Source organism: Spermophilus citellus (genome assembly GCF_964194105.1).
Source record: "Spermophilus citellus genome assembly, chromosome: 6".
In the NCBI taxonomy this organism is placed as follows: Eukaryota; Metazoa; Chordata; class Mammalia; order Rodentia; family Sciuridae; genus Spermophilus; species Spermophilus citellus.
In genome coordinates this window covers 28,915,598-28,928,583 of record NC_138187.1, presented here as the reverse complement: position 1 = coordinate 28,928,583, position 12,986 = coordinate 28,915,598, and the positions used below count along the sequence as shown (strand labels likewise).

At 44.3% G+C, this 12,986-nt stretch overlaps 1 pseudogene across 1 annotated transcript; it reads right to left on the bottom strand.

Annotated features, from left to right (window-relative positions):
- Positions 1-12,224: 12,224 nt before the first annotated feature.
- Positions 12,225-12,835, bottom strand: LOC308650867 (succinate dehydrogenase [ubiquinone] cytochrome b small subunit, mitochondrial-like; annotated as a pseudogene). Its single transcript has one exon. The product of its transcript is annotated as a succinate dehydrogenase [ubiquinone] cytochrome b small subunit, mitochondrial-like (transcript).
- Between the last annotated feature and the right edge of the window lie 151 nt (positions 12,836-12,986).

Below are 12,986 nucleotides of genomic sequence, written 5' to 3'. Positions count from 1 at the left end.
CCTGGGGTGTCTTAGTCTCTTTGGGCTGCTATAAGGAAACACCACAGACTTGGTGGTTTATAAGCAATAGAAATTTGGCTGGATGCCATGGTACCGCCCTGGAATCTCAGTAGCTCAGGAGGCTGAGGCAGGAGGCTTGCAAGTTCAAACCAGCCTCAGCAATTTAGTAAGGCCCTAAGCAATTTAGCAACACCCAGTGTCAAAATAAAAAAATTTTTAAAAAGGACTGAGGATGTGGTCAGTGGGTAAATATCTCTGAGTTCTATCCCAGACACTAAAAAGATAAATAAAATTTTTAAAAAAGATGGTAGCAGAATCAATGTCTGGGGAGGGCTGGCTTCCTGGTTCATAAATACCACCTTTTACTCTGTCTGCACATGCCAGAAGGGATCAGAGACCTCTTCAAAGTATTTTTTTCCCCCAGTACTGAGGATTGAACCCAAGGGTGCTTTATCATTGAGCCTCAAATTTGCCAGGCAAGTGCTCTACAGCTGACCTGTGCCCCCAGTCCAGCACTGACTTTCAGAAAAACAGGAAATCCAGAAGAGGAGATGGCTGCATCAGGAGCAAGGTCCTCAGCAACTAAGAGACCCTGTCTCAAAACTCAAAATAAAAAAATCAAAAGGGCTGGAAAAATCTTTCTGTTCTATACCTTATTGGGAAGGGGGAGGCAGAGGACAGACCCCCAGGAAGGGAGTCATGCCACCTTCATAGGTTGCCCTTGGCTTTGTGTGTCTGAAGGACAAAGGGTCAACACAAGATCATCTGAGGATCACAGGTGATTTTTTTAATTTTCTTTGTACTTTTCTCAGATCATTTGAATGGGTTTCATTTTTAAAACCTGAAAAGACTATTTTTATTCAAGGAAAAATAAAAGAGTTCTGACCGTGATGAGAAGTAAGGTAAGGCAGCACCAGACAGAATGGAAAGGCCATTTCTTTATTTTAGGTTAGTGCGGGTTGGGTGTGCCTTGTCCCCATGCTGCAGCGGGATTCCCCTCAGGGATTGGAAATGAGGAAAACTGGGATTAGCCCCTTTCACCCAGAACTTTAATATGCATAGAAAAGAGCCCTGAGGTCTGAATCACCCAGCAGGAGGGAGCTGATTAAATAACTATGGGACTCCAGGAAGTCTTTAGAAAGAAAGGGGAAGATTCTGGACTGCTGACTCCAACAGGTGGCCAACATCTATTGTTAAGTAAAAGAGGAACTTTCAAAACAAAGGAGAGAGTAGAAGATTCACCTATTTGTAAACAAACATGTTTGACTGCCTATAATCCATAGGTTTGCAGGCATAGAAAGTTTCTAGGAGAAAAACCCCAGAAGCACCCAGAAAGTAGGGGGATGAGATGAGACATTTATGTTCTGGGTCGCTGAGACATTTTAAAAAATGCATTCCTGGGCTGGGGCTGGGGCTCAGAGATAGAGCGCTCCCTAGCATGTGTGAGGCACTGGTTTCTATCCACATAAAAATAATATTGTGTCCACCTAAACTAAAAAATCAATATTAAAAAAAAGTCTTGGGGCTGGGGATGTGACTCAAGCTGTAGCACGCTCGCCTGGCATGCGTGCGGCCCAGGTTCGATCCTCAGCACCACATACAAACAAAGATGTTGTGTCCACCGATAACTAAAAAGAATAAATATTAAAAAAATTTTCTCACTCTCTTTAAAAAAAAAAGAAGTCTTACTTACTTGGGAGCATCCCCTGCTCTCCACTAGGCACAAACCCCCAACACACACAGTAGGGCAGGTTGGACAAGCCTCTTGCACAAAGGTTAGTATCCCAGAGTCAAGTGACAGGGAGATGTTCTTGGTGAGGCATCTCTCTGTCATAAACTGTCCAACTAGAGGGGACACTTTTTTTTTTTTAATGGCTATACTGTGACACAAACACGAGAGCCTCAAGCTTCTCAGGTAAACAGGGAGCTCCATCCCCAGTCCCCTGGGGACTTCTTTTTATTTTTTTACTTTTTTTTTTTTTTTTTTTTTTTGGTACCAGGGATTGAACTCAGGGGCACTGAGCCACAACCCCAGACCTATTTTGTGTTTTATTTAGAGACAGGGTCTCACTGAGTTGCTTAGTGCCTTGCTGTTGCTGAGACTGGATTTGAACTGGTGATCCTCCTGTCTCAGCCTCCCCAGTCGCTGGGCCTGTGCCACCATGCTCAGCTTTTTTTTTTTTTTTTAACTTCTCAAAGATGGTTCCTGTGGCCTGCCCAAGGACCTGCCAGTACTCCCCAGCCACCGAGAATGAATGACTCTGCCCAAGAAAGAAAGTGACTGCCAGCCACAGCATGGAGACTGGCATTCACCATAGAAACTTAGATTAAAAGGGGCGCAGAAAGATAGGAATGACGCCAGATGCTCTATAGGGTAGCAGGGTAATTATGATTGATGGCAATTAATTGTGTATTTCAAAATAGCTAGTAGAGCTGGGCGTGGTGGCACATGCCTGTCATTCCAGTGAATCAGGAGGGTCCCCAGGAGGATCACAAGTTCCAGACCAACCTGGCCAATTTAGTGAGACCCTCCCTGAAAATAAAAAAATAAGTCTGGCTGGGATGTGGTTCAGTGGTTAAGCGCCCCTAGTTCAATCCCTTGAACAACAACAACAACAATTAAATAAATAAATAATAAAAAGGTCTGGCTCAGTGGTAAAGCACCCCTGGGTTTAACACCCAATACTGGAAAAAAAAAAAAAAGGGTCCTGTTTAAGATTCCTAGTGGCAGATTTCATTGCCTCTGAATGTTCTAATCCTGGACTCTGCCCCTGCTTTACCCAGGAGCAAGAAAAGATCAACTTAAACCTGAGAAAAGCCAAGAGACTGGGGCTCAATATCATTGCTAAGGGGCTCAGCAGAGTTTCTGACCTTTTTTCTTGGAAAGGCAGAATTTGTTGCTTAGAGCCTCCACTAATTGGTCTCCAACTGATACTCTGGAGAGATTGATTAGAAGCCACAGCTGCAGTGCTCATTATTTCTGATGAATGGACAGTACCTGGCATCTCTTGGTGATGGGGGCCACTGAGGACACAGGTCTGACCTACACCACCAACGAAAGCACCAGGGCTTTACAGTCCTGAGGAGTAGACCGCTCTTAATCCAAAGCACCATTTTATCTAAGTCCTTGTCCCTTGAAAAGTGGTTTGAACCAGGCACACATTTGTGATCCCAGCAACTTGGGAGGCTGAGGCAGGAGGATCACTAGTTTGAAGTTGGCCTCAGCAATTTAGCAAGGCCCTAAACAACTTAGCAAGACCCCCATCTCAAAATTAAAAAAAATAATAATAAAAATAAAAAGGGCTGGGATATGGCTATGTGGTTAAGCTTCCCTAGGAAGGAAGGAAGGAAGGAAGGAAGGAAGGAAGGAAGGAAGTTAGTTAGTTCGTTTGAAAGGGCTCATCCCTTTTCCTGGCTCCATTCCTAAGAGACCGAAATAATTGACTTATACAACCTGCTCACAGTTAATTCATCTGAGTAGTTCAGTCACCACAATCTTCCTGTGTCCCCACCTCTACTGCTATTCTCACTGCAAAGTAATCATCTCGTGCCCTGATTTGGTATATATGAGCTGTTCAAGAGAAGGGATCAGTTGTGATATGGGGACAAGCCAGCCTTCCCATCATAAGGCTGAGGGCAAGAGGCCCCTCAGGAATGTTCAGTGAAGCAGGCATTCTACCACTGGGTTACACCTCGGCACTTGGACCACGAGTTCAAAGCCAGCCTCAGCAATTTTTTTTTAAACATTTAGTTTTAGTTTTTAGTTGTGGATTGACACAATACCTTTATTTTTTATTTTTTATGTGGTGCTGAGGATCGAACCTAGTGCCTCATGCATGCTAGGCAAGCACTCTACCTCTGAGCCACAATCCCAGCCCCCAGCCTCAGCAATTTAGCAAGATGCTAAGCAACTTAGTGAGATGCTATCTCTAATAAAATATAAAATAGGGCTATGGATGTGACTCAGTGGTTGAGTGCCCCTCAGTTCAATTCCCAGTTCCCTCCCCCCACCAAAAAAAAAAAAAAAAAAACTAGGCATGAAACCACTCTATGACCCAACTATGCCATGCCTTGGTATTTATCCTAAAAGTATTAAAGTCCTCATACTATAGGGACACATGCAGACCCATGTTTATACAGCACAATTCACAATAGCCGATGGGACCATTGATGCATGAATAGATAAAGAAAATGTGGTATATGGAATATGAACACAGTGGAGTTTTATTCATCCATAAAGAATGAAACTATGTTACTTGCAGCAAAGTGAATGGAACTTGAGAACGTTACATTAAGTGAAATAAGCCAAACTCAGAAAGTCAAGGGGCATACATTTTCTCTCATATGTGGAATCTCATGAAAATCCAGCGGAGAGCCTAGAAGGATGGGGCCAGAGAGAGGGAGGGAAAGAGGAAATACTGGTGAATAATACAGGCCAAATCATATTGCTATATTGTGTGCATGTACAAATATGTAACAACAAATCCCAACATTATGTGCAACTATAGTGCACCCGATTAAAAAAATATGGGACAAAAGATTTATAGGAGACCATTGTTTTGGACTGAGTTTCTGTCCTAGGCCTCAACAAATAAAACCAAAATGGAGTCACACATGCTAAGCTTTTTACCTTCTGAGAAAGGTCAATCCTTAAACAGGCCAGTTTTAGCTAGCATAAGGAAGTCCCCTGTGTTTTAACCCGTACAAGGAGAGTAATTTGAAGTAACCTGATGTTAACTGATCTTTGTGTGTGTATTACTGGGAATTGAACCCAGGACTTAAGTGCGTGCTGGGCAAATGTTCAACAATCGAGCTAGGGCTGGGGATGTGGCTCAAGCTGTAGCACGCTCGCCTGGCATGCGTGCAGCCCGGGTTCGATCCTCAGCACCACATACCAGCAAAGATGTTGTGTCCGCCGAGAACTAAAAAATAAAAATATTAAAAAAAAAAAACAATCGAGCTAAATCCCCAACCCCTAATCTGCTGAGGTCTTCTTATTTCTGCTCCAGCCACCTAATAAAAATCAACCCTTCTGCCATGTCTAGTAGAACAAGATGCAGCCTAACTTTATAATTGCTAATAAAAGCCAGTTTGAAGGACTGGGGATACAGCTCAGTTGGTAGAGTGCTTGCTTTGCATGCACAACAAGGCCCTGGGTTCAATCCCCAGCACCACCAAAATAAATTTTTTAAAAAGCCAGTTTGAAGCTGGTCAGGGTTGTACACACATGTAAACCAGCTACTCAGGAGGCTGATCCCAGCTACTCAGGAGGCCAAGGCAGGAGAATGTAAGTTCAAGGCCCACCTGAACAACTTAGTTATACCCTATCTCCAAATTTAAAAAAATAAAGAGGGCTGGGACTCAGCAGTATAGCATTTGCCTAGCATGTACAAGGCTCTGGGTTCAATTCCCAGTGCTGTAAAAAATAAAAATAAAAGCCAATATGATTATATATATATATATATATATATATATATATATATATATATATATATTTAAATATATTTTATATTGTGTCCAACTACAACTATATATATATATAGTTGTAGTTGGACACAATATCTTTATTTTGTTTATTTATTTTTATGTGGTGTTGAGGATCAAACCCGGTGCCTCTCTTGCACTAGGCAAACACTCTACTGTTGAGCTACAACTCCAGCCCAAAAGCCAATTTGATCTTTAAGCTAAATATGTTGTTAATGTTGCCTCTGCATATGTGGGGGAGAGGGGAGGGTGCTAGGGATTGAATTTTGCGCATGCACAGTACCACTGAGCTTCCATCCACAGCTCGCTCAGCTTTACTTGTCTGGTGGTATCTGACTTTCCCCTGAGAACTTCCACTGGCTTACAGGAGCTGCTTAGGGTACAGTGCGAAAAAATACCTGATATATCTATACGGAGATGGCACCATGAAAAACTCTGCAAGAGTCAAAATGCTTCTGAAGCAACCCTCCAGGAGAGGCTTTGTCTTTGACTAAAGAATTTAACAACTCTGTAAATGGCAGAAAATTGATAGAAATGTTACCAGGGTTCCTAGGCCAGAGGCCTGACTCTGGGGGTCCCAGTGAATCAGATCCAGCTGTTCACCCCAGAAACCAAACAGAAAAAGTAATGGAGAAAGTCAGGAAAGGAACTTATCAATGTAAGTATACCTGGAAGACAGGAGGGACCAAGTGGCATCAGCACTGTGATCAGAGCTGCTGGCATGAACTTTAGGTTTCTTTTTTATTTTATTTTATTTTTTTTTTTGTGGGGACCAGAGATTGAACCCAGGGTTACTTAACCATTGAGCCACATCCCCAGCCCTTTTTTTTTTAGTTGTAGATGGACACAATACCTTTATTTTATTTAATTTATTTATTTATATGTGGTGCTAAGGTTGGAACCCAGCACCTCACATGTGCTAGGCGAGCGCTCTACCACTGAGCCCAGCCACAGCCCTCCCAGCCCTTTCTTTTTTGTTTTATTTTGAGATAAAGTCTCAACTAAGTCCTTAGGACCTTGCTAAATTGCTAAGGCTGGTCTCCAATTTGTGATCCTCCTGCCTCAGCCTCCCAATTCTCTGGGATTACAGGCATGTGCCAGCCCTGAGCTTCAGGTTTGAAAAGGGGAAGGAATAGAGGAGAGTGTGAGAGGTGTGTGTGTCAATAAGCAGTCTTGGTCAAAATGTGTTCTGGTTGAGCCAGATGTGGTGACCCACACCTCTAATCTCAGTGATTCCTGTGGCTGAGACAGGAGTATTGCAAATTCAAAGCCAGCCTCAGCAATTTAGTGAGACCCTGTATCAAAATAAAAAATAAAAAGATCTTGGGATGCGGCTCAGTGGTTAAGCGCTCCTGAGTTCAATTCCCAGTACAAAAGAAAAAATAAAACAAATGGTGGTCTGGTTGGCCATAACTCAGATCTGGTTCTGTGAGTTCCTGGAAGCCAGGATTGCTTCTGCTGAGCTGGGCAGCTTCAGTTTCTATCCTGGGGTATTTGCTTCCACTTATGGGGGCATTCTTGTCAGGGGGTGAGATGCCTGCAAGGCGGCTGTTGCTGGAAGGTTTCAGGCAATGACTGGAGACTTCTGGGTACCCTCCAGGAGTCTGGCAGTTAACAATCTGTTTATTTTCAGGTCCCTGCAAGCCTTCAAAGTACTTTAGCTACTCTTACCCTAGTGCCTTTAGCTTTGATGGAGGACAAGATAGATTTACCTAATTTGGGGCCATCAGCCTTGTATCACCAGTTTTCAGACGGAACCTAAGGTTTTAACATGTCTACAGACAGGAGCTGATCAGGGATCTTACCCAAAGTTTAAAGTAATAAGGGACATAGGTGCACATTGCAAACAGAGGTGCCAGACTTTCCCCTGCTTTAAGTTCCCACTAAAAGCAAGTTTCACTTCCTGCTGCAGCGCACAAGGGAACAGTCAGTGTTCTTAGCAAAATCACCCTCAAAATCCCTATTCGAGAAATGCAAATAATTGTGTGTGTGTGTGTGTGTGTGTGTGTGTGCGCACGCGCACGCGCACCAGGGATTGAACTCAGGGGCACTCAAACCCTAAGCCACAGCCACAGCCCTATTTTGTATTTTATTCAGGGTCTACTGAGTTACTTAGCACCTCGCTGTTGCTGAGGTTGGCTTTGAGCCTGCAATCCTCCTGCCTCAGCCTCCTGAGCCCCTGGGATTATATGTGTGTGCCTGGCGCAAATAATTCTCTTTGGGGCTCCAAACACATCAACCTGAAGTAGAACTGTTAGAATTAAAAATATGACACTCTAAAATATCTTTTTTTATTACTAGTATGGAAATTAAATCCAGGGGTGCTTAACCATTGAGCCACATTTTCACAGGAGGAATGTCTCTGGAGAAGGGTCAGAGGAGTTCCCAAGGAGAGAGGGGGAACTCGGCTCTAGGCATACTTGAGAGAAAAGAATTTTAGCATAAGCCAGACAAGACACAGACAGGGGTCTTAAGGCAGATACACAGTCAAGGGAGAATCTAGATGGTCTCCAGAGTAATAAGTAGCCCTGACTTGGGGTGGGGGTGCAATATTTGTACAAGGACTGCGTCAGGACTGGACTGAAGGTGGACCCAGGGCAAGGTGCACCATTTCAGCCAATGTCCTTGCGCTGGGTATTTCCCTTATCTTACAAGGGCAAGGCCAAGGGCATGTTGCACAAGATTTACAGCTGTGCTTTCTGAATCTCAGTGACTTGCTGGCATTTCCTTTAAGATTCAGTCTTCTTTTTATCCTAAATCCCTATCTCAACATCTCCAGCTTATTATTATTTTTAGAGAGAATTTTTTGATATTTTTTAGTTTTCGGCAGACACAACATCTTTGTTTGTATGTGGTGCTGAGGATCGAACCCGGGCTGCACGCATGCCAGGCGAGCACGCTTGAGCCACATCCCCAGCCCCTATTATATTTTGAGACAGGGTCTTGCTAAATTGCTTAAGGCCTAAATTGCTGAGACTGGCCTTGAACTTGCTTGTCATCCTCCTGCCCCAGCCTGCCTTGTAGCTGAGATTAAATGTATGAACCACCAGGCCCACCTTCAGGGTGGAAATATAAATCTTTAGCATATTTTGAGCTGGGTATTTGGAAACACTGTATACATTTTAGTTTTTTGGTTTTTTTTTTTTTTTTTTTTTTTTTTTTGGTACTGGATTGAACCCAGGAGCACTTAATTAATGAGCCACATACCCAGCCCTTTTTATGATTTATTTTGAGACAGGGTCTGAGTTGCTTATGGCCTTGCTAAATTGCTGAGGCTGGCTTTGAACCGGAAATCCTCCAGCTTTAGCCCTTTGTTGGGGGGTGTTGCTTTTAAGGGACAGTAGCTAGGACTGAGGCAGGAGGTTTGGAGCTAAAAGCCAGTCTCAGCAGGTGTGTGCCACCACACCTGGCAGCTTTTAACATCTTAATGAATGAGTTCAACATAATCCTTGATATTTGCATCACGTATTTGTAAGGATTTTCATTCGTCCTTTAACATTTCTCATTTCTCCCTGCTACTAGGAAGTATAAAGTCGAAGTTTAAAATCTACACGTGAACTGTTGATTGCCCAAGTTTCTGTAGGAAGCTGCATGCTTCTCTGATTTTTGGCTAAGAACAAGTATAGGAAGCTACCCCAGACCTTAGGGAAATGAGAGTTTAAGTATCAAAGACTGGACAACCTCTAGCTGCCTTTCAATTCCTTTTCTATACCGGCTCCTCTGGGAGGCAGGAAGGGGCAGGGGGCCTTGACATCACTGCTGGAGGCCACCTCTCTTGGTGATGTGGGCAGCTCCCCTGCTGGACATCCACGTGGAACTGGCTGGAGCTGACCTTCAGGGTCACATCCTAAAGTTCCTCCCATCCCCAGCAGAGCTACTCTGTCAGCCAAGGAGAGAAGTGGAATGAAAGATTAGTACTCAGGAAGTTACAACATTCAGAAACCGGGGACAAGAAACTGGTATTCCCGCCATCCTGTTGTGGATGCCTGTAATCCCAGTGGCTCCGGAAGCTGAGGCAGGAGGTTTGAAGTTCAAATCAGCAATTTAGAGAGGCCCTAGGTAACTCGGGAGACCCTGTCTCTAAATAAAATATAAAAGAGGGCTGGGGGTGTGGCTCAGTGGTTAAGTGGCCCTGCGTTCAATCCCCAGTACGAAAAATAATAAATTCGTGTTCATTGAGGAATGGTCCTTAGTATATCCTGGGAGTAGCAATCATTTACACAATACTTCTCAATGAATACATGCTGGCCTCCTAGTGACACAGGAAAGCCAATCCTGGCTATAACCCTGAAGAAACCAACCCCCCCCACCCCTAAACGGGTCCATGCTAGGCAGAGCAGGGGACTTCGACACAGGTCAGACAGAGTGGGATGTGTAATCATCAGACATCATGAGATAGGAATTTGGGGATACAGAGAAAGATGAGTCTCACTCAAACAGCTCCTGGGGCCAGGGTTGTGGCTCAGAGGTAGAGTGTTTGCCCAGCATGCCTGAGGCACTGGGTTTGATCCCTGGCACCACAAAAATAAAAACAAAATAAAGGTCTTGTGTCCATCTACAAATAAAAAAATATATTAAAAATAAATAAGCAGCTCCTGAGCAACCTGACCCACCTGGGTTCAGGCCCTTGGCCTATTTCCCTGTCCACAAAAAGTAGCCCGAGAGCCTCGAGCCAGATCTGGAAAAACTGGTGTGAAATTGTGCAGTAACTGTGCCCCAACTCCACCTCTAGTTCAGTCCTAGCTACTGTCCCATAAAAGCAACACCCCTGAACAAAGGGCTACTTTCTTTCCATCTGGGGATGGTCCTTATTCTCCCTTGAACGTGTATTTGTGTATTTCTTTACCCCAAAAGACATTTTTGATGCCAGGGATTGAACCCAGGGTCACTTAACACTTAGCCACATCCCCAACCTCTTTTAGTGTTTTATTTTTTAGGTAGGGTCTAAATCCTTAGGTTCTAAGTTGCTGAAGTTGTTCTAGAACTTGTGATCCTCCTGCCTCAGCCTCCTGAGACGCTGGAATTACAGGTGTGCACCACTGTGCCTGGCTCCAAGTCATCTCTTGATGGCCTGACTTTCTCCCTTGAATGTTTATCTGTCTTCCTAAATACATCTTCATCTCTGACTAGCACATGAATTTTTTTTTTTTTTGGCGGAGGGGGGGGAGGTGCTAACAGGGATTGAACTCAGGAGCACTCAGCCACATTCTCAGCCCTTTTTTTTTTTACATTTGATCAACAGGATCTCACCGAGTTGCTTAGTGTTTCCCTTTTGCTGAAGCTGGCTTTGAACGCTTGATCCTCCTGCCTCAGCCTTCAGAGCCGCTGGGATTATAGGCATGCACCACCAGACCCAGCTGAAATTTTTTTTAGTTGTAGATGGACACAACACCTTTATATGTGGTGCTGAGGATTGAACCCAGTGCCTCACACATGCCAGGCAGATGCTCTACCACTGAGCTACAGCCCCAGCCCTATGAAATTCTTTTGAGACACCAAGGACCCCACTTGCCCCAAGTTGAGGTTCCCCTCTCTGGGAACTCCTCCAGGGACAACCTGACTCCAACCTCAGAGCTCTCTGCCAGGGTGCTGTGTGTGAACCATGATCCTACTTCATGCTCTGCTCATTCAATCCTCCACCCATGAGGTTGCCTGCCCAGCTAGACATAGCAGGAAGCCAGTTCTGGGGCCTGGAAAGCCTGGCTCCAGGGACAGTTTTCTCCCAGGCTCCAGGCCATGCTCTGTTGGTTCCGCTTGCTCTTCCCGGCAGGAAAGGTAGGTCCGGGCACGCTGAGGCCATGTTGGCTCCAAGCCCTGCAGCTGCTCCCTCATCCAGACTGTGGGGTCCCCTCCACCACTTTTTTTTTTTTAAAGAGAATTTTTTTTAATATTTATTTTTTAGTTCTCGGCGGACACAACATCTTTTTTTATTATACAACTTTTTTTTAATTTCTTTTCATAGAATACATTTTCTTATTACCAATTCCCACAGTGGGAAAGTAATTAGTTTTATATTTGTGGACAGATTATTTTAGGACAAGTAAAACACATTGGAGAATTACATCTGTTTAGAATTTGTAATATTCTGATATGTCTACAAGGAAGACTTCTCTAACTTGAGCATCTCTATATTCAGAAGCTTTCCAATCTTTCTTTCCTAGGATACAGAAATCTAATTTGAGATTTTAGCATCTCCTATAAAGTTTCCCTAGGACATAAAACCATCAGTAGCTGGTATCAACTGGACAGAGAAGTTTCCAAAAGTAAACACCATCTAATTTTTTGCAAAGTCATGAATTAACAGTCTTTCCCTTTGTCCATTATTTCCAAGACAAATGAAGAAATGATCATATACTGATAATATTAAAGCTAAATTCTCTTTAAGAGATTGACAAAAGCAAAAGCTCATATGTAAAGTTTAGTTATACTGTGAATCTCATGAACTTGAAGACAACCCCATTAACTCACTAGAATGCAGAACTGGGTCTCATAATTTTTTTTTTTTCCTAAAGAGAGAGTGAGAGAGGAGAGAGAATTTTTAATATTTATTTTTTAGTTCTCGGCGGACACAACATCTTTGTTGGTATGTGGTGCTGAGGATCGAACCCGGGCCGCACGCATGCCAGGCGAGCGCGCTACCGCTTGAGCCACATCCCCAGCCCCTCATAATTTCTTGAACACATTTCCTCTCAAACCTCTTCCTCAACAATTCTAAAATAACCATGTGATTAGAAGGTTTGCCCACCAATGAACTTTATTTCCTCCTTATTGTGAGCTGAATGACAGAGCAGAGGCAGAGGCATACAATCAATTCTCAAGTCAAAACGGTCAAAGCTTCCACAGCATGGCAACAGCTTTGCAGATGCCCACGTCATGATAGTTGAAATAACAAAGCCCAGCAAAGGTTAAAGCCGAGAGTGCCAAAAGGCCTGCCTTGGCAGCTTTCTGTGATGCATCCCCATGAACATAATCAGTGACAACTTGTCCAAGGCCCCAGTGACTATGAAGAGTGAGGACTGCAGCCAAGGAGTAGTCCATTGCAGAGCAAGGATTCAAATATGCAGCTGGAAGCAGGCCCAGGAGCAAAACACTGACAACCCTCACTAGTCCAGTGAAGAGATGCAGCCTTGGAACCAGAATGGCGGTTTGGTGACAGGTGAATGTGCTGTGTTCCAGTCCATCCTGGGGTAAGTCGGTCCCGGAGAAATGCTGAGATGTGAGCAGGTCTGACCAATGGGGTTCGGAGGAACAGAGCTCGGCCTCCTTGAGCACCGCAGAGGACACCGAGCCTCAAGAGAACCGCCATCTCGCTTTTGAGGGCTCAAGGTCGGACACAACATCTTTGTTGGTATGTGGTGCTGAGGATCGAACCTGGGCCGCACGCATGCCAGGCGAGCGCGCTACCGCTTGAGCCACATCCCCAGCCCACCCTCCACTTTCCTGGAAACCGTGGTCCTCCGTTCTTCCACACCCACCTCCCCTATAGTGCTTTGGGGATTTGC